Source organism: Bos grunniens, chromosome 15 (genome assembly GCF_055505025.1).
Source record: "Bos grunniens cultivar Pamir isolate PY7600 chromosome 15, Bosgru_T2T1.0, whole genome shotgun sequence".
NCBI classification, from domain to species: domain Eukaryota; kingdom Metazoa; phylum Chordata; class Mammalia; order Artiodactyla; family Bovidae; genus Bos; species Bos grunniens.
This window is the reverse complement of record NC_141179.1, coordinates 46,959,124-46,982,138: the sequence shown is the minus strand read 5'-3', so window position 1 is coordinate 46,982,138 and position 23,015 is coordinate 46,959,124. Positions and strand designations below refer to the sequence as shown.

At 38.8% G+C, this 23,015-nt stretch overlaps 1 pseudogene across 1 annotated transcript in view; it reads right to left on the bottom strand.

Moving 5' to 3' along the window:
- Window positions 1-3,475: 3,475 nt before the first annotated feature.
- Window positions 3,476-23,015, bottom strand: part of LOC147357873 (interferon-induced very large GTPase 1-like) — a 59,805-nt pseudogene continuing 40,265 nt past the window's right edge. The window contains exon 3 of the transcript XR_015142117.1: window positions 3,476-11,021. The product of XR_015142117.1 is annotated as an interferon-induced very large GTPase 1-like (transcript). The remainder of the gene's footprint in view (window positions 11,022-23,015) is intronic.

Below are 23,015 nucleotides of genomic sequence, written 5' to 3'. Positions count from 1 at the left end.
TTCTCCTTTGCCTTTAGCTGCTCTTCTTTTCTCAGCTATTTGAAAGGCCTCCTTAGATGACCATTTTGCTTTTTTGCATTTCTTTTTCTTGGCTCTGATCTTGATCACTGCCTCCTGTACAATGTTACAAACCTCCATCCATAGTTCTTGAGGCACTCTGTATCAAATCTAATCCCTTGAATCTATTTGTCACTTCACTGTAAAATTGTAAGGAATTGGTTTAGGTCATACCTGAATTGCTTAGTGATTTTCCCTACTTTCTTCAATGTAAGTCTAGTTATAATTACTAAGATCTATTCAAAACCATAGAACACTTCTGGCACTAAAAATGTGGGTTTTCCCTACCAAACAGTTCTCTAACTCTGTGCAGATACCAACTGGGTGTCCTACAATTTGATTCAGTTCTGACACTAACTACCTGGAGTTAGTTCAGACATCACTGGTTAAGGGCTCAGCCCCACAAGACTGCCCTCCCACTTCAGATAGCAATTGCAAATATTGGGTCCCTAGTTACCCACAATTTATGTGACTTGTCTTAAAACTTGGGATCCCCATGACACACTCTTCTAGTCTGAAAATTTGCTGTGACTGCACATGGAAATCAAGAACTTTTCTTATTTACAGCTAAATATATATAGGATATATAGTTATGTATCCTTATAAAGGATGTTAGAAAATATATACATGAAGAACCTGATTAAGAGGCAAATAATATGAGGTGTGGAAGTGTCCTGAACACAAGGCTTCTGTGACTGTGGAGGTTGGGGTACACCACCTTTCTGCATGTGGGGATGTTCACCACCCTAGAAGCTCTGCAAACCCTTTCCCTTATGGTTTTATGGGGGTCCTATGACATAAGCATGATTAAATCATCGGCAACTCCAGATTATCTCAGTCTCTATCCAGTTTTCCTCCTGGAGGTGTGAGGGGATTTGGAGCTGAAAGTTCCAATCCTCTTATCACATGGTTTCTTTGGAAGGCAACCTCCATCCTGAAACTATCTAGGGGGCTCATACAGAGTCACCTTATTAACATAAACTCAAGTATTCTTGACAAGGACTTTTTAGGAGTAACAAAAGAGGCTCCTCTCATCCGTGTAACTCATGAAGTTCCAAGAATTCTAGGAGCTCTTCTCCAGAAACCTGGACAAAGACTGCATATATCTTTATTATTATATCACAATATTGTACTAGTTAATAGTGAGAAGTAATTGAAAACATCTCCTGGAAGCAGTCCCTTCCTTTTCCAGGAGAGACTCATCTGTGTTGCCAGTTTATTTCTCCTCTTGCCCCTCTTCCTCATTTTTCTTCATCTGTGTGTAAACTGTTCATTGAATGAGCTGGACTCAGTGGTGTATAATTGGAATATTCCTTTATTTATCTCTGCCCTTGCTTGCCACCATATTATTTTTGTTCTCCCCACCCCCATTCCTGGTAATATTCCTGGGAAAGTGATTTTTCTAGTCACTTTTGGTATTAGAATATCTAAAATCTTAGGCATCAAAAAGTTTAGTCCTATCTACTATCAAAACTTTCATCTCTCATTAAATCCTAAGCTGGCTCCTTGACCACATTTCACCACCTCCATCAAGTTCAGGCCTGATGTACAATTTCATAGAACTGGAGGGAGTGTGTCATGACCTGTTTTCTTTTTCTCATTTCTTTACTTTCTTTCCTCCTCCTACTCTCATTATTTGGTTTGAGGGATGAGAGCTGAAGGGTAGCTGGTGTTATTTGTGATTTGTCTTTTAGTTGTTGAATATACAATAGGGGCTTGTTGTGGTTATGCTTTTGTGGAGTCTTCAGAATGCCCCCATACACTTAATGATCTGATAGTGTACTGTTTGCTGACCTGTTTTGCTGACATCCCAGGGTAAGCTCTTTGACTTTCCCCTCATTCCTGCTTCTGGCAGTATATTTCCAGTTGTCTCTGCTGAAGTGGGTGGTGGGAGGGGTGGGGCGTGGGAGGGGTGAGGAAACTCTGTTGGGCAGAGGATCCAATCTGTATCCCATGGACCTTGGGGAAATTTAGCGTCTTATTCAGGAGTAGAGGACACTAGTGATCATGAGCAGATAGCCCCAGCCTCCATGTTAACTACTGTTATTGCTGTTTCCTGGAGGTTGCTCAAACTCAGTGATGTATCTAAACATCTCATCCTCTGCTGCCTTCTTCTCCTTTTGCCTTCAATGTTGATACTTCCTCCAAATGAAAAGACATATAAGTCTGTCTTAAATCCCTATGGATTTAGGGATGACAGAAATAATTAGTCCGTAATAGTCTGTAGTACACTTCATTCACTTAGAGACCTAAGTGAAAATCTTCTTAGTGCAAATTTCCCTCTTTTTTAAAGCACGTGCTGGTGCTCAGTCCTGCCCAACTCTTTGCGGCCTCATTGACTGTGGCCCATCGGGCTCCTCTGTGTATGGAATTTTCCAGGCAAGAATACTGAAGTGGGTTGCCATTTCCTTCTCCAGGGGATCTTTTCGACACTGAAATCAAGCCCGGGTCTCCTGCATTGCAGGTAGACTATTTACTGACTGAGCTACAAGGGAAGCCCCTACCTGTCCCACAGCCTTGATTAAAATGGCCATTTTTCCCTGGTCATAAATCTTGTTCCATAAACGGATCTGTCTCAGATTTGTACAGAGCTCTAGGCTTTGAATACCTAAACTCCTGTGAATTTTTTCTTTACCTTTTTGTAGAAAACATGCACAGGCAAGGGCCAAAGTGCCCAGGAAGAAGAGAAAAATGGTTAAATTACAAAAAGTTATTTAACTTCTATTTTTCATATTTGTTTAATATTGTTTCCTGAATTGATGCAGGCTCTATCCTGGCCAAGTTTCTGATTTTTTATTTTTTATTCCTGTAATAGAATAGCTCTAAATGGCATTATATTTGAGAATTGGATATCTTGAATTTCCTATGAATGTTTTTGCAGTCAAGCATTAAAAACTCTTCCTCACAATTTCATAGTGAAAAAAATACACTTAGAAATGAAAAGAATTTGTAACTTCCAGTGAATAACCGTATATTGATAAAAATATTCATATACTTATTCTATAGATTTTGTAGCAGCCTGCAATGATTTTAATTTCCCTCTGTGAAAATGACTTTCTTGAAGCTTTATATAACATTCAGTTCAGTTCAGTTCAGTCGCTCAGTCGTGTCCGACTCTTTGTGACCCCATGAATTGCAGCACGCCAGGCCTCCCTGTCCATCACCAACTCCTGGAGTTCACTCAAATTCATATCCATCGAGTCGGTGATGCCATCTAGCCATCTCATCCTCTGTGGTCCCCTTCTCCTCCTGCCCCCAATCCCTCCCAGCATCAGAGTCTTTTCCAATGAGTCAACTCTTCACATGAGGTGGCCAAGGTATTGGAGTTTCAGCTTTAGCATCATTCCTTCCAAAGAACACCAACATTACATATTTTAAAATAAAAGCATTCAGAATAATAATATAAAATATGCAGTTGGTATATTAAATGGACTTTATTTGATTTCATCATGTACTCATATATATGTTATCTGTTTTTAAAGAAGAAGGAATTGAGGCAAAGAAAAATAAGGTTCTTACTCAAGAAATCTTTAACTTTTGTTATGATTGATTTAGTTTTAGATGTTTCATTTGAAAAAAAATTGATACAAGGAAGGTTTCATTCTGAGTGGGTGGTATTTTAGGCTTGTTCTGGTAATGTGCCTTTTTTGTTTAGATACTGGAACTCTTATCTGGTCATTGAGTATTAAAATTTTTTCAAGTCATCAAGCACATCCTGCTTTGTGATTTTGTTCCAGGCATCAGGAATTTCACCTTCATTGAAAAGTCTTTTGTGATATTTTTCTTCTAGCTTTGATCTGAAGTGACAGACAAACCATTTCCAGTATGGCTGGGTGAATGTGTCTGGGGTGATGCTCCATGTGGCATATTCCCCTCCTGCTTGTCGATAGGTCTTATATGGGATCCTTCTGCCATCATTCAAAACAAAAATACGATCACTTGCTAACAGAGTAGTACAGTTATTAATGGTAAAATGGTCTGTTTGATACCACAACGTTCCACTGAGAATTAGTGGACGGTGGAAGGGAACACTGTGGTCTCCTTCATGGGTAGGGATTGTGTTTGTACAAATTGCTTTACAGAAGGGACACTGTTTCCAGCAGCCACAGAGATGTTCAAAGAGCATTTTCTGGATTTCAGGAATCATTTCTTCTACAAGTTTAGACAAACAGTTCTGTTCTACCTTCTTCATTTCAGGATCCAAAGCTTTACTCATGGCCTCTTTGATAAACTCAATATCTTTTATCTCCTGGTGTTCAATGCTTATCAAGTCTTTTCGTGGAAAAGTCAAGGTACTCCCCAGGTGATCACAGAACAAATCTAACCACCCAGACACTGTGCTGCTTTTATCTTTAGCTATTGCTGTAGATGCATGTATAGCTGAGAGGGTGGCATTTTTGATGTCATGTAAACTCATTTGTAGAAAAGTCTTTATTTTTTTACTTCCTGTGTCAGACAAATATCTTTTAACATGGTTTTCAATGTAATTCTTAAAAAATGATTCTGGATTATGAAGGTACTGGCAGTAGTTATCAAAATTTTCCTCTTCTGCCAGAGAGATGAGAATGTGTTTCTCCAGGTTAGCTCTGTTTTCATTGAATGCCCGGCAGGTGGTTCGAATGTCCCCAGCAATTTTGAGGGCCGTGTTTTTCCTTATGGTGCTGGAGACAGCAGGTGTGAGTTTCTTCCACAGAAAATCAACAAATGTTTTAATTGAAGTTGCTCCTTGACAAGAGATCTTAAAGCTCATGAAGAAATCATCTTTCTTGCTTTGCAGATAGTGTACAGGATCATTTGCCCTCTTGAATGCCTTGTGCATCTCCTTAAACTTCACTGAAGCTCTTTGGAATAAACACAATGATAAGTCTATTTCATATTTTTTTGTAAATGTGTATCTTTTCTGAGTGGGTGCAGACTTCATCTCCTCATGTATTATTCTCAGGATTTCGTGGAAATAAGTTGGATTGTAATCATGCTTTTGCTGAGATATTTTGTTAACAGTTTCATTAACTTTTGAAATAATGCAGTCAGTAGTCATATTTATGGAGTGTATATCCTGGGTCTCTATTGTCATTGTAGTGAGTCCCCAAAAATTCCTGTTCATCTTAACATGTTTGTCATAGTTGATTTCAAACTTTTCTCCAGAATAGTTCTTCAGTATGCTTACTATGTCTTTTTCCTTTTTGAAATAATCCAAAAGGATATTTTCATAATCCACTTCAATTTCAGGCTCTACAGCTAGAGGGAGACTTGAGGACACATCATAGACCCATTTTTCCCAAAGTGGGTTGAATTCCTCATGGAGCTCTTCCTCACTCAATTCGGTGCCACTCAGCGATAAAGCCAACTTCCGGCTTTTTTCCAATAATTCCTTTTCATAACCTGACTTTTTGTTACCCGGTTTTTCCTGATTTTTTTTTAAAACTAATCAGTTCTTTGGCTTTTCTCTGGCCATCTAAAATTAGTGCCTGTTTAAGGGTTATTAGTTTATTTTCAAAATTTCCTTTCCACTGAACCAGCACTTCACTATCTGGGTCTTTATTAAAATATTTTTCAAGTTTTTGCTTGATGGCTTCATATATCTCTGTAACTGGAGCCTCCAGGGTATATGTTTCAAGTGTCTGGATTTTTCCATTCTGAATCTGGCTAATCAGCTCATCCTGTAATCTCTGCACATGACTCCTCAGCTCCCATGTCCAGGAGTTATACATGGTTTCCAGTTTGCTCATGACCATGACTTCTTGAGTGTTCCTGAAACTGAAAATAAAGTTCTCATTCCGTAGGGCTCTCCACAAATCTTGAACTCGGAATTTTACATCTGATATCTTCATGATGCTTCCCCTAGATTCCTGTTGGGCAGTCACAAGAATTCTACTTTTTAGTTCCTGAACATTGTGGCTGTAGCGAGGATTGGGAGGGGCCATTGGGGGATTGCCATCCCAGAGGTGAGCAAAGTAGTAGATGTGGGTATTGACGTCAAACTTAATCACATCACTAAAGCAGGTTACATCGGAGCACTGCTCTTCTGCAGCTGCTATTGCTGCTAGTTCATCCAATCTCTCCTCAAGCTGCCTTCTTCCTTCCATAGTTTGGTCTTTAGCTGTAACTTCCCCCACATTCTGATGGACAAAGAGGCAACTGGGAGAGATTTTCACTTGTTTCATTCTCAGAAAAGCTTGGATAACTATTTGTCGAATATCTTGCATTTCTGATGGATTTCCCCCCATAATATTGATCAGAGTCAAGTTTCCAAGTCCGATGACAAAGGTTGCCAACTCATTGTCATGATTCTGGGACTTGTTGCTGAGTTCTGGGGCTCGAAGTCCCTCTGTGTCCACAACAAGCACAAAGTCAAAGCCAAGTTCAGCTGTGAATGTCTCCTCCACTTTCAGAAGCTGCATGTAGGCCCCCCGGGTACACCTCCCAGCACTGACAGTGAACTGCAGCCCAAAAAGGGCATTCAGCAGGGTGGACTTCCCTGAACTCTGCAGGCCAAGGACAGAGAGAACAAAGAGCTGCTTGTTTCCAAGTTTCTCAGAGAGCTTGTCAAAAACAGCTGCCACCCACCTCAGGGGCACATATGAAACATCCCCATCCATTAGCTCAATGGGAACACCAGATATCATCAGATCTGCAGCAATGTGGGGAAGGGAGAGAAATAGGGTATCTTTCATGGGTGAAGCTTCTTCCAGAGCTTCATAGATCTGGCCAGCTTCTCTGAGAATGTGCTCAATTCCCAAGGTACAGTCATTAATCTCTCTGGAAATAGCTTCTATGTCATTTTGCCAGTCTTTCAGAGAGCTACTCTTTGGGGCCTCTTGCTTTTCTTTTTGAACCAATGCCTTTTTCTTCTCATTTAGATTTTCCAAGTGTCTTGCAGTCAGGTTGTCCAAAGCTACATTCAGCCATTGGAGGAAGTAAAGTTTGGTGTGAGTTTCTGAATGATTTTGGAGAATTTCAAGGACAGAACGCATTAAAGCATTGAGAGGAAAGGCTTTTCTCAACTGTTTGCGTCTTAACATTTGTTTTTCTGTCTCAGTCTCACTTTTGTGTTGTTCAATGCTGCGATTCCCCTTTTCTCTCAGATGATAGAGTTCTTTGTCCTTTTTACACCAAAGTTGCCACAGTTTTCCCTGAAGAGGTAGTAAGTTTTCCTTGACCTGAGATATTTCCATTTCTCTCAATAGGGTCATAAGAGCCTCTGCCTTTTCTTTGGCTTCCTTGCAATCTCTCTGGTCTTCATCAATAAGCATTCCTTGCTTGCGAGCAACTTGGGCACAGTTCTCCAAGCTGAGTGCAGTGTTACAGAGCTCCAGCAAACGTCTGATTGTAGTTGTGAGCTCCCCTATTAATTCTGCCTCATTTCTGTTCTGGATCCCAATTCTCACTCTTGGGCCAGAAGTATTGACTGTGACTTTTCCTTTATCATCAAGCAAGAAGATTAAAGGTTTTGTTGACTGACACATGTCACTGACTATTTTTCGGTTTCCTTTATTGTCATCAGAAGTTGACATGAGGACCACAATTATGGAAGAGACTTCCTTCAAAAAGGCGAGTTGCTTCTCATATTCCTTTGCATCTCCGTGAAGATTCGTAAAGGTCAAGCAGTTGTCAAATCTGTCCTGCTCTTCCCCCCCAGGACAGAACCAGGCGACTTCCACCACTCCTCCCATCAAGAGACAGTCTCTGCTGCTGCCTTTGCAGTGTCGGTGAAAAAAGACATCATGTTTGCGTTCACTGAGAAGACAGTTCATGATCTGTGATTTGGAAGCAGAGAAGCCAGTTCCAACTCTAATAAAGGACACAATGGGGGCAGAAACACGACACATCTGTTGATTCGTGTAATTGTCCTTCTCCTCTTTTATTGATTTCCCTAGTTGCTGCCAGCTCCTTCGAATTTGTCTGAGAGACCAAAGAGAGAATTCAATTTGAGCATTGCAAGGATTAGGTATGAGAAGGGGGAGGGCAAACTGACAAATGGAAAGTTTGTCCAAAATATATTGTCTGGCAAAATCATCTGCACAGTGAAGAATTGCCATCTGAACATCCATAGGGTGAACATAGGGTCTGGCATTAGTGGCTGCTGAAGGCTTAGTAGGATGAGCACTTTCTTCAGGTAGATCTTCATATGGATCAAAAGCCTCCTTTTCTTGATTTGAGGTGCTTGAATAGACTTGGTTCTCTGTGTAGTCTTCATGTTTGATGATCAGGTATCTCAGCCCATAATCCAGCATCAATAGCTTCTGTAGGAAATAGAAGGGAAGTTCTCTTTCAGAGCAGGGCTGGGTGTTGTACACAGAAGTCTTGTGGATCAGTTGGAAGTTAGCTCTGCTCATTTTTCTTGGGTAGTAGTGTTCTAGGCCTAGACGCTGGAGTAAATCTTGGAAGGCTCCATTTTCTATGACTTCCTTCTTTTTCTTTTCATTATCATGTGGTTCGTGGGGCTCTTTCTTTTCATGGAAGACACTTTGCAATTCTTTTATCACCTCCTCCACTTGCAATGAAGAGACAGCATCCTCATATTTCCCATCAACGAGCAGTCTCAAGTCTTTGTCTAGGTTTTGCCAATCATGATCTCCACGGTTGGTGAGGACATATACAACTTCTTTAGTCAAAGATTGTCCCATGTGATGTTTGATCAATGCCAAGCATTGTGTTTTCTCCTCCTGAGAAACAGCTTTGATACCCGTTGTTGCTGTCAGACCTGTGAGCACCAGGAATGCCTGAGCCCTGTAGTTGCAAATATTTTTGAGCTCTTGGTATTTATTTGGTGCAGTTTGCGTTTTCTCCAATAGGAAGTCTAACTCATCATGCCCCAGGAGATACTGAAATATATTGTCAACCACATGATATCCTGCACCAGATGCTATCAAAAGTAGCAAAATGTGTGTGTCTGGCTTCCCTGTTTCTCGGAGGTATTTCAAGAAACAACCTAGAGACAAGCTGACCTCATAAGTCAGCTTCCTTTGAGCTTCCTCTACTAACTCTGTAGATTCAGAGTTCGCCTTTACTTCCCTAAGACCCTTCTGTGCTTTTTTAAATATTTCAATTAACTCAGAAAATTGCGTGATCTGGACATTGTCTTCCTTTGGTTCTGACTGAAATATCCACTCCATAATGGAATGAGCCTGAGGAAAGTTTGTTACTATATAGATGTGAGGATCCAAAAGATGGCTCAACTGAGATTTAATAAATGTAGTTCCATAAATGGAAGATTTTTTGCAAAAGTTTACCATGTTTACTAGAAAATTCTGCAGACCCCTGTCTTTTAGGCATATATTAGTCCAAGTGGTATAACTTCCAGTTTTTTGACTCAATCTTTGCATGAAATTTATCAGCCTTTTAAGCTGTTCTTCAGGATCAAAAACTTTCCAGGATTTCACATCCTCTAGGAAAATCCTAGCCTCCTTCTCAATGCTCAGTAATTCTCTCTCCTGGATCTGGGCAGTGAGTTCATTCAGAACAGTATAGTGGGCTTTCAGGCAGTTAGCTAATTTATGAGGATCCTTAAAATCACTTCTGTGGCTAGAGAGAACAATGTCCCAAACAGGTACCAGCTGAAGTCCACGGTCAATGACACACCAGGTTTGATTATTGGCAACTAGACCAGCTTTCCAGTCAAAAAAGCCATTTGCTTCTGGTGGGCCACCTGTCTGGGCCACAGATAACTGAACTTCAGTTTGGAGATTTTGGAAGGTTGTTTTCTGAGAGGCTTTTTTCAGATGTGAGTCTGACATATCCAGACCTGTACCAATGTTCACTCCAAAGCCACTGTAACTGCCCTTTATGTAAATATTCAGGGCCTGTGCTGCTTGCTGTTTCACTTCTGCCAGCTGCTCTTTTTGGAAACCCTCTGAAATGGCTTTCCACCAGTAGATTCCTCCCAGGTGCAGAGGGCCCTGGTTAGCATGAGACCCATACCTCTGGAAGAAGGCTTCAGTCCTATGCCTCAGCAAGCATAGTTCGTCTGAGTCTTCTGACTGACTCAGAAGGTTTTCAATATATTTTAATTCCTCGAGAGCAGCATTGGAAAGTTGGAGCTGGTCAACCGGAAAGTAGAAGGAGGCCAGTGGGATATAGATGAACTTGGTTGAGCAGAAATAAGAGTGTGTAGAATGTGACTGTTGTGTTTTCTTGGATTCTGAATGCATGCTCTGATCCATACCAGCTTTCAGGCTAATTCCCCAACCTCCACACTTTGCTAAGGCTGATACACTGAAGCCCAGCTTCTCTACAGTCTGAGTGAACTTGGATTCTTCTTGAGAAGATGTAAATTCCTTCATTTCCATCCGTGTACCCTGCTCAGGGCCACGGAGTACAAAGTCCTTGGGGACACAGAGTAGCTCCTCTTTCTTCTTTATAAGAGACCTTTGGTCACTGGTTTTGTAAATTCCCTCTAGGGCTAGTCCTCCAGATGCATGTCTCACCAGTTCTCTATCTGTGAGACTTTTCCTGTGAGACAGTTCCCCCTTTATGTTGAGTTGTCTCTCCGTGTCTTCCATGACTTCTCTTAGGGCTTTTCAGGAACTGGACAAAACTCTTTCGGATCTCCATTGCCTGCCTCAGCTCCACTTCCTTTTTCCTTTCTGCCTCATCTTGTCACTGCCTTCCTTCTGAAAGCATCTCTCTTAATTTCTTCAGTGTCCATTCTGCCTTCTGCCTTTTCTTTACTGATTCCACATGAGGCTCCTATAACTCTGAAAGAGTATTTGAGTATGACTGGTTAAGCAGTTTCTCCAGGGCCCTTTTCTCCCAGGAATGTGGCACCTGGCATTTCAGTTTCTGGAGGTCTTTTTCTTCTAGGTGTTGTAAGGCATGGGTAGAAGTCACATCCAGGTGTTCCTGCAGCTTTGACAACTAGTATTTAACTGCCAGTCCTACTTCCCTGAGCAACTTTTGGAGATCTTGCCCATTTTTGCCTCTGAGTAGGGGTTCATTGGGCATAGACTGTGCTATGTACATGGCTGTGTGAAGATAAGACACTCAGTTAGCCTGTGGCATGTTAATATGCAGAATTCTGTGCTTAATTTGCAGAAACCTGTTGCTTTTTACACTAATAAAATTCATACACTAATAATGAACTATCAGAAAAAGAAATTCAGGGAACAATCCCATTTATGATCAGACTAAAAAGGATAAAATACCAGGGAATAAACTTAACCAAGAAGGTGAAAGACCTATACTCTGAAGGAATTTGAAAATGATAAAAAGGAATGGAAAGACATCCTGTGTTCCTTAATTAGAAGGATTAATGTTGTTTAAAATGTCCATACTATCCAAAGCAATCTATAGATTTAATGCAATCACTATCAAAATACCCAGGACACTTTCACAAAAGTACAACAAAATGATTCTAAAAAATTTTTGGAACCACAAAAGACTTAATTGCCAAAACTGACTGGAGACAAAAAATAGCTGGATGTATCACATTCCCTATTCAGACTATACTATAAAGCTATGTTAATCAAAACAGCATGATATTGGCATAAAAGCAAACACAGATCAATGGAACAGAATAGAGAGCTCAGAAATAAACCAACACACTAATGGTCAATAATCTATGACAAACCAGGTTTGAAAACAATGGGAAAAAGATAATTCCAATAAGTGGTGTTGGAAAAACTGGATAGCTACATTAAAAGAATATTAGGAAAAAATAGACAAAGAATAAATGGATGTTTCTCCAAAGAAGACATACAGATGATCAACAGGCACATGAAAAGTAACTCAACATTGTTAATGTTAGGGAAATGCAAATTAAAACAATAATGAGGTATTACCTCAAACCAATCATAATGGCCATCATCATATAGTCTACAAATAATAAATGCTAGGAGGGTGTGGAAAAAAGGGAACCCTTGTGTACTGTTGGCTGAAAATTTAAGTTGGTTTAGCCACTATGGAAAGGGTTGTAGAGTTTCCTCAAAAATGAAAAGTAGGATCACAATATTACTCAGCAATTCCACTCCTGGGTATATATGCAAAGGATGTGAAGACAGGATATTGAAGAGATATATATACCCCCATGTTTTCTGCATCATTATTCACAATAGCCAATATATGGAAACAGCCTTAGTGTCAGTCTATGGCTTAATGGATAAACGATATGTGATACAGCATGCACACGTATGCACAGATAGACACAGAATGGAATTTTATATAGTCATGAGAAAGAGGGAAATCATGCCATTTGTGCATGACAACACAGATGGACCTTGAGTGCATTACGCTAAGTGAGATAAGTCAGACCAAGAAAGAGAAATTCTGTTAATATCATTTACATGTGGAATCTAAAAAAGCCAAAGTTGTAACAACAGAGTAGTATGGTGGTTACCAGGGTTGGAAGGTGTAGGAATTGGGGAGATACTGTTTAAAGGTACAAATGTGCCATCAGTAGATAAATAAGTCCTAGACATCTAGGCTTACCTGGTGGCTCAGATGGTAAAGAATCCACCCGCAATGCAGGAGGACCTGGGTTTGATCCCTAGGTTGGGAAGATCCGCTGGTATTTTCCCAGATAGGGAGAATCCTCGTGGACATAGGAGCCTGGTGGGCTACAGTCCATGGGGTCACAAAGAGTCAAACATGCCTGAGTGACTAAGCACAGCGCATAGCACACATAGTGATTATAAAGAATATACTGTATTATAAACGTCAAAGTTGCCAAGGGACTTTATCTTAATTGTTCTCACCACAATAAAGAAATGATACTGTGATGTGATAGAGGTGTTAGCTAACTCTATTTGGTCATATGGCAATATAAAAATGTATCATATCAGCACCTTGTATACCTTAGACTTATGCAAGGTATGTTAATTATATCTCAATAAATAAAATGTACTTCTTAGCTGGTTTATACTTGTCACCCTCTTCTCACTCTTCATCTGACACTAGTTAACATTATTATATTATATATATATGTTATATTGTAAGCTATATATATGTATAGTCAAATTCTCTTTATCTACTGATGCCATCTTAATGTGTGTATGTAGAACCAAATACTCTCATATTCAATGTTTTCTCATTATATTTTTAACCCCACTATCTTTGAGACATATTATATGAGATGAGATTTCACGTTTCAACTTCACACATAATTCAGGTTTCCTCTCTTATTGTATTTCCTGTCCTACTGAATGTCACTGTTATAATCCTACACATCCTCCTTCCTCCTAATGTGAATGTAGTTTCATGTCCTTTCAAATTATCCTTTTCAATCACTCCTAAATCTCAATTCTTTTTTTTTTTTCCATAGTTTCCTTTGTTGTGCAGAAGCCTTTAAGTTTAATTAGGTCCCATTTGTTTATTTTTGCTTTTGTTTTCAATATTCTGGGAGGTGGGTCATAAAGGATCCTGCTGTGATTTATGTCGGAGAGTGTTTTGCCTATGTTCTCCTCTAGGAGTTTTATAGTTTCTGGTCTTATGTTTAGATCTTTAATCCATTTTGAGTTTATTTTTGTGTATGGTGTTAGAAAGTGTTCTAGTTTCATTCTTTTACAAGTGGTTGACCAGTTTTCCCAGCACCATTTGTTAAAGAGATTGTCTCTTCTCCATTGTATATTCTTGCTTCCTTTGTCAAAGATAAGGTGTCCATAAGTGTGTGGATTTATTTCTGGGCTTTCTATTTTGTTCCATTGATCTATATTTCTGTCTTTGTGCCAGTACCATACTGTCTTGATGACTGTGGCTTTGTAGTAGGGCCTGAAGTCAGGCAGGTTGATTCCTCCAGTTCCATTCTTCTTTCTCAAGATGGCTGTGGCTATTTGAAGTTGTTTGTATTTCCATACAAATTGTGAAATTATTTTTTCTAGCTCTGTGAAAAATAATGTTGGTAGCTTGATAGGGATTGCATTGAATTTATAGGTTGCTTTGGGTAGTATACTCATTTTCACTACATTGATTCTTCCGATCCATGAACACGGTATATTTCTCCATCTATTAGTGTCCTCTTTGATTTCTTTCACCAGTGTTTTATAGTTTTCTTTCTTTTTTTTTTTTATGGTGTATGATCTTTTTAATGTGTTGTTGGATTCTGATTGCTAGAATTTTGTTAAGGATTTTTGCATCTATGTTCATCAGTGATATTGGCCTGTAGTTTTATTTTTTTGTGGGATCTTTGTCAGGTTTTGGTATTAGGGTGATGGTGGCCTCATAGAATGAGTTTGGAAGTTTACCTTCCTCTGCAATTTTTTGGACGAGTTTGAGCAGGATAGGTGTTAGCTGTTCTCTAAATTTTTTGGTAGAATTCAGCTGTGAAGCCGTCTGGACCTGGGCTTTTGTTTGCTGGAAGATTCTTGATTACAGTTTCAATTTCCGTGCTTGTGATGGGTCTGTTAAGATTTTCTATTTCTTCCTGGTCCAGTTTTGGGAAGTTGTACTTTTCTAAGAATTTGTCCATTTCTTCCAAGTTGTCCATTTTATTGGCATATAATTGTTGATAGTAGTCTCTTATGATCCTTTGTATTTCTGTGTTGTCTGTTGTGATCTCTCCATTTTCATTTCTAATTTTATTGATTTGATTTTTCTCCCTTTGTTTCTTGATGAGTCTGGCTAATGGTTTGTCAATTTTATTTATCCTTTCAAAGAACCAGCTTTTGGTTTTGTTGATTTTTGCTATGGTCTCTTTTGTTTCTTTTGCATTTACTTCTGCTCTAATTTTTTAAGATTTCTTTCCTTCTACTAACCCTGGGATTCTTCATTTCTTCCTTTTCTAGTTGCTTTAGGTGTAGAGTTAGGTTATTTATTTGACTTTTTTCTTGTTTCTTGAGGTGTGCCTGTATTGCTATGAACTTTCCCCTTAGGACTGCTTTTACCGTGTCCCACAGGTTTTGGGTTGTTGTGTTTTCATTTTCATTCGTTTCTATGCAAATTTTGATTTCTTTTTTGATTTCTTCTGTGATTTGTTGGTTATTCAGCAGCGTGTTGTTCAGCCTCCATATGTTGGAATTTTTAATAGTTTTTCTCCTGTAATTGAGATCTAATCTTACTGCATTGTGGTCAGAAAAGATGCTTGGAATGATTTCTATTTTTTTGAATTTACCAAGACTAGCTTTATGGCCCAGGATGTGATCTATCCTGGAGAAGGTTCCATGTGCGCTTGAGAAAAAGGTGAAATTCATTGTTTTGGGATGAAATGTCCTATAGCTATCAATTAGGTCTAACTGGTCTATTGTATCATTTAAAGTTTGTGTTTCCTTGTTAATTTTCTGTTTAGTTGATCTATCCATAGGTGTGAGTGGGGTATTAAAGTCTCCCACTATTATTGTGTTATTGTTAATTTCTGCTTTCATACTTGTTAGCATTTGTCTTACATACTGCGGTGCTCCCATGTTGGGTGCATATATATTTATAATTGTTATATCTTCTTCTTGGATTGATCCTTTGATCATTATGTAGTGACCTTCTTTGTCTCTTTTCACAGCCTTTGTTTTAAAGTCTAATTTATCTGATACGAGTATTGTGACTCCTGCTTTCTTTTGGTCCCTATTTGCATGGAAAATCTTTTTCCAGCCCTTCACTTTCAGTCTGTATGTGTCCCCTGTTTTGAGGTGGGTCTCCTGTAGACAACATATGTAGGGGTCTTGTTTTTGTATCCATTCAGCCAGTCTTTGTCTTTTGGTTGGGGCATTCAACCCATTTACATTTAAGGTAATTACTGATAAGTATGATCCCGTTGCCATTTACTTTATTGTTTTGGGTTCGAGTTTATACACCATTTTTGTGTTTCCTGTCTAGAGAATATCCTTTAGTATTTGTTGGAGAGCTGGTTTGGTGGTGCAGAATTCTCTCAGCTTTTGCTTGTCTGAAAAGCTTTTGATTTCTCTTTCATACTTGAATGAGATCCTTGCTGGGTACAATAATCTGGGCTGTAGGTTATTTTCTTTCATCATTTTAAGTATGTCTTGCCATTCCCTCCTGGCTTGAAGAGTTTCTATTGAAAGATCAGCTGTTATCCTTATGGGAATTCCCTTGTGTGTTATTTGTTGTTTTTCCCTTGCTGCTTTTAATATTTGTTCTTTGTGTTTGATCTTTGTTAATTTGATTAATATGTGTCTTGGGGTGTTTCTCCTTGGGTTTATCCTGTTTGGGACTCTCTGGGTTTCTTGGACTTGGGTGATTATTTCCTTCCCCATTTTAGGGAAGTTTTCAACTATTATCTCCTCAAGTATTTTCTCATGGTCTTTCTTTTTGTCTTCTTCTTCTGGAACCCCTATGATTCGAATGTTGTAGCGTTTAATATTGTCCTGGAGGTCTCTGAGATTGTCCTCATTTCTTTTAATTCGTTTTTCTTTTATCCTCTCTGATTCATTTATTTCTACCATTCTATCTTCTAATTCACTAATCCTATCTTCTACCTCTGTTATTCTACTATTTGTTGCCTCCAGAGTGTTTTTAATTTCATTTATTGCATTATTCATTATATATTGACTCTTTTTTATTTCTTCTAGGTCCTTGTTAAACCTTTCTTGCATCTTCTCAATCCTTGTCTCCAGGCTATTTATCTGTGATTCCATTTTAATTTCAAGATTTTGGATCAATTTCACTATCATTATTTGGATTTCTTTATCAGGTAGATTCCCTATCTCTTCCTCTTTTGTTTGGTTTGGTGGGCATTTATCCTGTTCGTTTATCTGCTGGGTATTCCTCTGTCTCTTCATCTTGTTTAAATTGCTGAGTTTGGGAGTCCTTTCTGTATTCTGGCAGTTTGTGGAGTTCTCTTTATTGTGGCGTTTCCTCGCTGTGTGTGGGTTTGTACAGGTGGCTTGTCAAGGTTTCCTGGTTAGGGAAGCTTGTGTTGGTGTTCTGGTGGGTGGAGCTGTGTTTCTTCTCTTTGTTCAGTTGCGCTGTGGGGAGGGAGGGAGGGATGCTGCAAACAAATGACACTGGCGTGCGCCCGCAGTGCCTCAGCCACATTGGGTCTGCCCCCACTCACGGCGCGTGTAGCCTCCCTGCCCACACTGCTCGGGCTCTAGGTTGTTCCGCCGGGAACAATCCGAGGCTGGCCCTGGGTTGCATGCACCTCCCAGGTCCAAGCCGCTCAGGTTCAGGCACTCAGGTAGTCCTCAGAGGCGCAGACTCAGTTGGGCCTGCGTTTTGTGCTCTTCCCAGGTCCGAGCAGCTCAGGTGATGAGGTGTTTGGCGAGCGCCAATGCTGCGACTTATCGCCTCCCCGCCATTCGGTTATCTGGGTGTAAAACCGGCGCACCTTCTCAGGCAGATGTTGACCGTCCAGACCCCCAATAAATTTTAGTTAGCAAAGAAGCCAGTTTTATAGATAATGTCTCTCTGGGGCTGCGATTGCCCCCCTCCAGCTCTGGCTGCCTGTCACCGGAGGGGGAAGGTCCGCAGCCGGCTATCTCTGTTCAGTTCTTTGCTCCGTGCGCGGGCTGGCGGTGTCCTAGGTTAGGGCCGGCTTTTCGCATGGTAGATATCCCACAGTCTGGTTTGCTAGCCCAAATTATTTCGCTCAGATAGTGCTCAGGGTATTCAGGCCAGACTCCCACTCTCAGCGATGCAGCCCACGCCGCGCCTCCCTGCCCAGCCCCCGCTTGCTAATGGCGGATGCAGGCGTCTGCGCTGCTTCTCCGCTGGGGGAGTTACCGTAGGGCTCGCAATCTGCGAGTTTTAATTGTTTATTTATTTTTTCTCCCTGTTATGTTACCCTCTGTGCTTCCAAAGCTCGGCAATTCTTTTTAATCCCCTACCAGCTCTGCCTTAGATTTTTCCTTCATTTTTTCTTTATTGGATCATTATAGTTGTCATCTCATCTTACAGTCATTTTGATTTTGTGCTTTTCATCTTCCCCAGTTTCACTAAAATTTGAATCTAAATTTAATGGCAGACTCAGTAATTAAAAAAACAACTTTTCTGGGCTTTTCTGGTGGACAGTGGTTAGAAATCCGCCTTGCAATGCAGGGAACACTGGTTCAATCCCTGGTCCAGGAAGATCCCATATGCCACAGAGCAACTAAGATCGAGCACCACAACATCTGTGCCTGTGCTTAGAGCCCACAAGCCACAACTACTGAGCCCATGTGCTGCAACTACTAAAACCCATGTGCCCTACGGGCTGTGCTCCACAATAAAAGAAGCCACCACAATGAGAAGGCCTGAGTATATATCAAAGGAAGTGAAGACAGGATATGGATGAGATATATGCAGTGTGCATATGCGCACTGCAACTAGAGTAGCCCCCACTTACTGCAACTAGAGAAAGCCTGCGCACAGCAGTAAGGACCCAGTGCAGCCAAAACATAAATTAATTAAAAAAGAGAACTTTTCCAACTGAGTTATCTAAAATATCTAGATAAAATTTTTAAACAAATTCTTTGAATTCTCCAGGAATTTAGTAGATAGTGAAATAATATCTGATGGAAGAGGTAAATAAATTTGAAGCAAGTGAAACTTTTCCATTACAAATTAAAGACAACATTCAGGATACCTTGGCATACACCTAGGAAGACAAATAAAAGAAATTCATAATCAAACATATCATAATGAAACTGCAGAAAATACAACAGGAAAAGCAAAGTATTTAGAGACAAGCAGATTTTAAAAAATTAATTTAATTGGAGAATAATTACTTTACATATTGTAATGGCTTCCCATACATCAACATGAATCAACCACAGGTATACAGGTGTCCCCCGCAATCCTGAACCCCCCTCCCACCTTCCTCCCCACCCTGTCCTGGGTTGTCCCAGAGCACCTACTTTGGATGCTCTGCTTCATGCATTGAACTTGCACTGGTCATTTGATTTACATATGATAATATACATGTTTCAGTGGTATTCTCTGAAATTACCCCATTCTTGCCTTCTCCTACTGAGTTCAAAAGTCTGTTTTTTACATCTATGTCTCTCTTGTTTTCCTGCATGTAAGATAGTCAGTACCATCTTTCTAAATTCCCTATATATGTGTTATTATACAGTATTTATCTTTCTCTTTCTGACTTCCTTCACTCTGTATAATAAGTTCCAAGTCCATCCACCTCATTAGAACTGACTCACATGCATTCCTTTTTAATAATTGAGTAATATTTCATTGTGTATATGTACCACAACTTCCTTATCCATTCATCTGTCAATGGACATCTAGGTTGCTTCCATGTCCCAGCTATTGTAAATGTCCCAGCTATTGCTGCACTGAACTCTGTTGTACATATGTCTCTTTTAATTCTGGTTTGCTTGGAGTGTTTGTCCAGCAGTGGGATTACTGAGTGGTATGGCCGTTCTATTCCAAGTTTTTTAGGAATCTCCACACTGTTCTCCATAGTGGCTGTACTAGTTTGCATTCCTACCAACAGTGTAAGAGCATTCCCTTTTCTTCACACCTCCTCCAGCATTTAGTTATAGACTTGGTGATGGCCATTCTGACCAATGTGAGATGATACCTCACTGTGGTTTTGATTTGCCTTTATCTAATAATGAGTGATATTGAGCATCTTTTCATGTGTTTATTAGCCATGTGTATGTCTTCTTTGGAGAAATGTCTTTTTACGTCTTTTGCCCACTTTTTGATTGGATTGTTCATTTTTCTGGTATTGAGCTACATGAGCTGCTTGTATCTTTTGGAGACTAATTCTTTGTCAGTTTTTTCATTTGCTATTACCTTCTTCCATTCTGAGGACTGTCTGAGGTAAGTGGATTTTATCTTCAAATAATAATTAGAGAGAATGATGACCTCAACAGCACTGATGGAAACCAGAAGGCAGTAGGATGGAGGGTTAAACCTACGGAAAGAAAATAGCTGATAAAGTAGGATTCTATAGAGTTGAAAATATTCTTAAAGAATTATGGTGGAAGAAAAACATTGAAAACAGCACAGTAACAGAATTTGTTACCTGGAAATGCACTTTGAAGGAACTACTAAGGCGTGTTTTATCAGGAGAAGGAAAATATCACCAATGATCAGTCAGAGATGCAGGAAAAGATGGTGAGCAACAAAGGAATAAATATATGGAAAAATCTAAATAAATGCATAAAACAGTGGGGTTTAAAATACGTGATAACAAATGCATTTAGGCTGGCGTTTTTGCCAAATAGATTTAAAGGACCCTCAGTTCCTTGGGGTATTTGAGAGGAAGGTCAAATATTCTGTTGATTTTGTAGAGTGTATGTTGCAATTTCTAGAACAATCTCAAATATAAGAGTCAAGAATATATAACTGTCAAACTAACACAGGATAATAAAATAAGAAACATTTCATTATACAACTTATCAAAATATGTGGGCTATAGTGAAAGCTGTGCTTAGAGGGAAATTTACATTGAATGCATACATAACAAAAGAATAATTATATGAAAACAATAATCTAAGTCTCCATCCGAGGAAATGGAATCAAATTCCATTTGATTCCAGCCAAATCAGCAAGAGAAAAGAAATAAGAACTAAAAAGCCAATAAAATTTAAAACAGGAAATCAATAGAAAAAAATCAGTAAAAGTATAACATGATTCTTTGGAAATACCAACAAAACTAATAACTCAGACTGTGAAAAAAGGGAAGACACAAATTACTAATATCAGAAATAAAATAGAGGTTATGGATATGAATTCTGTGATATCCATATTCTATGGATATGAATTCATTGAGGATGAAAAAAAGAGTACTATGAAAAACTGTTTGCTCTCACATTTGATAGCCTAGATAAAATGTATCAATTCCTTGGAAGACAATAAACTATTATAGCTTATGTGAGAGGAAATAAATACTCTGAATAGGGCTGTTTCTATTTAAAAAATTGAATCAATAATTAACAACCATCCAAAACAGAAAGCACCAGTCCCAGTGGGATCACTGGTGAATTCTACCAAATATTTAAGGAAGAAACTGTACCAAATATCTACAATCTCTTTCAGAGGACAGAAGCAGAAGGAATACTTCCTAATTTAGTTCATGAGGTCAGTGTTACCCTAATACCAAAACTAGTTAAGGACATTACAAGAAAGAAAACTAAAAACCTATATCTCTTATGAAAAAAATTAACAAAATAAATCTAATAATGTAAAAAGGAGTTATATACCACAACCATGTAGGATTTACCTCAGGTAAGCAAAGTAGATTCAACATTCAGAGTCAGTTCATGTAGTATACTACAATGAACTAAGAAGAAAAGCCACATGGAGAGAACCCATTTGACAAAATCCAATACTTACTGATTATTAAAATTTCCAGCAAGCTAAGAATAGAGGCGAACTTACTAAACTTGATAAAAGACATTAAAAAACCCCTACAGTTAACATTACACTTAATGGTAAGAACCTAGAAGCTTTCCTCTTAAAGAAAAATAGGTTAAGGGTATTCCCTCTCATCCCTCCTCTCACACATCCTATTGGAAGAGTTAGTTAATAAAATAAGGAAATAAAAATATACTGATTGGGAAGAAATAAATAAAACATGTCTTTGTTTGTAGATGACACTATGTTAAAAATGCTAAAGAATCAACAAAAAGTCTCCTGGAACTGATAAGTGAATACAGCAAGGTTGTAGCGTATAAGGGTTAGCATACAAAAACTATTGTTCTTTTAATATGCTTATTAAATGGCTTATTGCCATTGGAATTTGAGATTAAAAATACAATACCATTTAAACTAGCACCCTCACAAAATATATACTTATATATAAATCTGATAATATATGTGCAAGATCTATATAAGGAAAACTATAAAACTCTGATGAAAGAAATCAAGGAATATCTACATAAATGGAGAGATATTTCATGTCTAATATTGTTAAGGCATGAGTTCTTCCCAACTTAATTTATAGAGACAATGTCTTCTCCAGCACCACAATATGAAAGCATCAGTTCTTCACCATTCAGCTTTTTTAATGGTCCAACTCTCACATCTATTCATAACTACTAGAAAACTTATAGCTTTGACTATATGGGTCTGTGTTGACCAAGTGATGTCTCTGCTTTCTCTAGGTTATTATTATTGTTTAGCAAAAAAAAAAAGAAAGAAAGAAAGAAAGAAAGAATTGAGCTATAAAGCTATGAAAGACCCAGAAGAATCTTATATCACATTGCTGTGTGAAAAAGACCAGTCTGATAATGCTACATACTTTATGATTCCAACTATATGAAATAGTGGAAGTCAAAACTATGGAGACTGTAAAAAAGATCAATGGTTGCCAGGAGTTTTGGAGAGAAAAAAAAAATTGGTGCCAATAGACTTGCTTAATGCAAGGTTGCCCCCAAACTTCAATCTGGGAAAAACACAATATCCATAAAGCACAATAAAATGAGATATGCCTGTGTACCTATTAGAATGGCTAAAATTCAGATCACTAACAGCACTGATTGCTAACAAGGGTGTGGTGTGAAAGCTTATTCATTGCTTCTGGGAATGCAAATGGCATAGCTATTTTGAGAGATTGTTTCATTCTTACACAGCTAAACATTTTTTTCCCATATGACTAGCAATCATGCTCCTTGGTATCTATACCTAAATTATGCCTCACAAAAAATAGTACAAAGATATCTATAGAAACTTTATTTATAATTTCAAAAACTTGGAGACAACCAAGACATCCTTCAGTAGGTGAGTGGATAAATAAACTGTGATACTTCTAGACAATGAAATATTATTCAATTCTAAAAAAAAAATGAAAAGAATGAAATGAAATGAGAAGCAGTCTTTTGGACTCTGTGGGAGAGGGAGAAGGTAGGATGATTTTGGGAGAATGGCCTTAAAACATGTATAATATCATATGTGAAATGAATCACCAGTCCAGATTTGATGCATGATACAAGATGCTTGGGGCTGGTGCACTGGGATGACCCAGAGGGATGGTACAGGGAGGAAGGTGGGAGGGGGGTTCAGGATGGGGAACACATGTACACTCTTGGCGGATTCATGTTGATGTATGGCAAAACCAATACAATGTTGTAAAGTAATTAGCCTCCAATTAAAATAAATAAATTTATATTAAAAATAACAAAAAAAATGAGAAG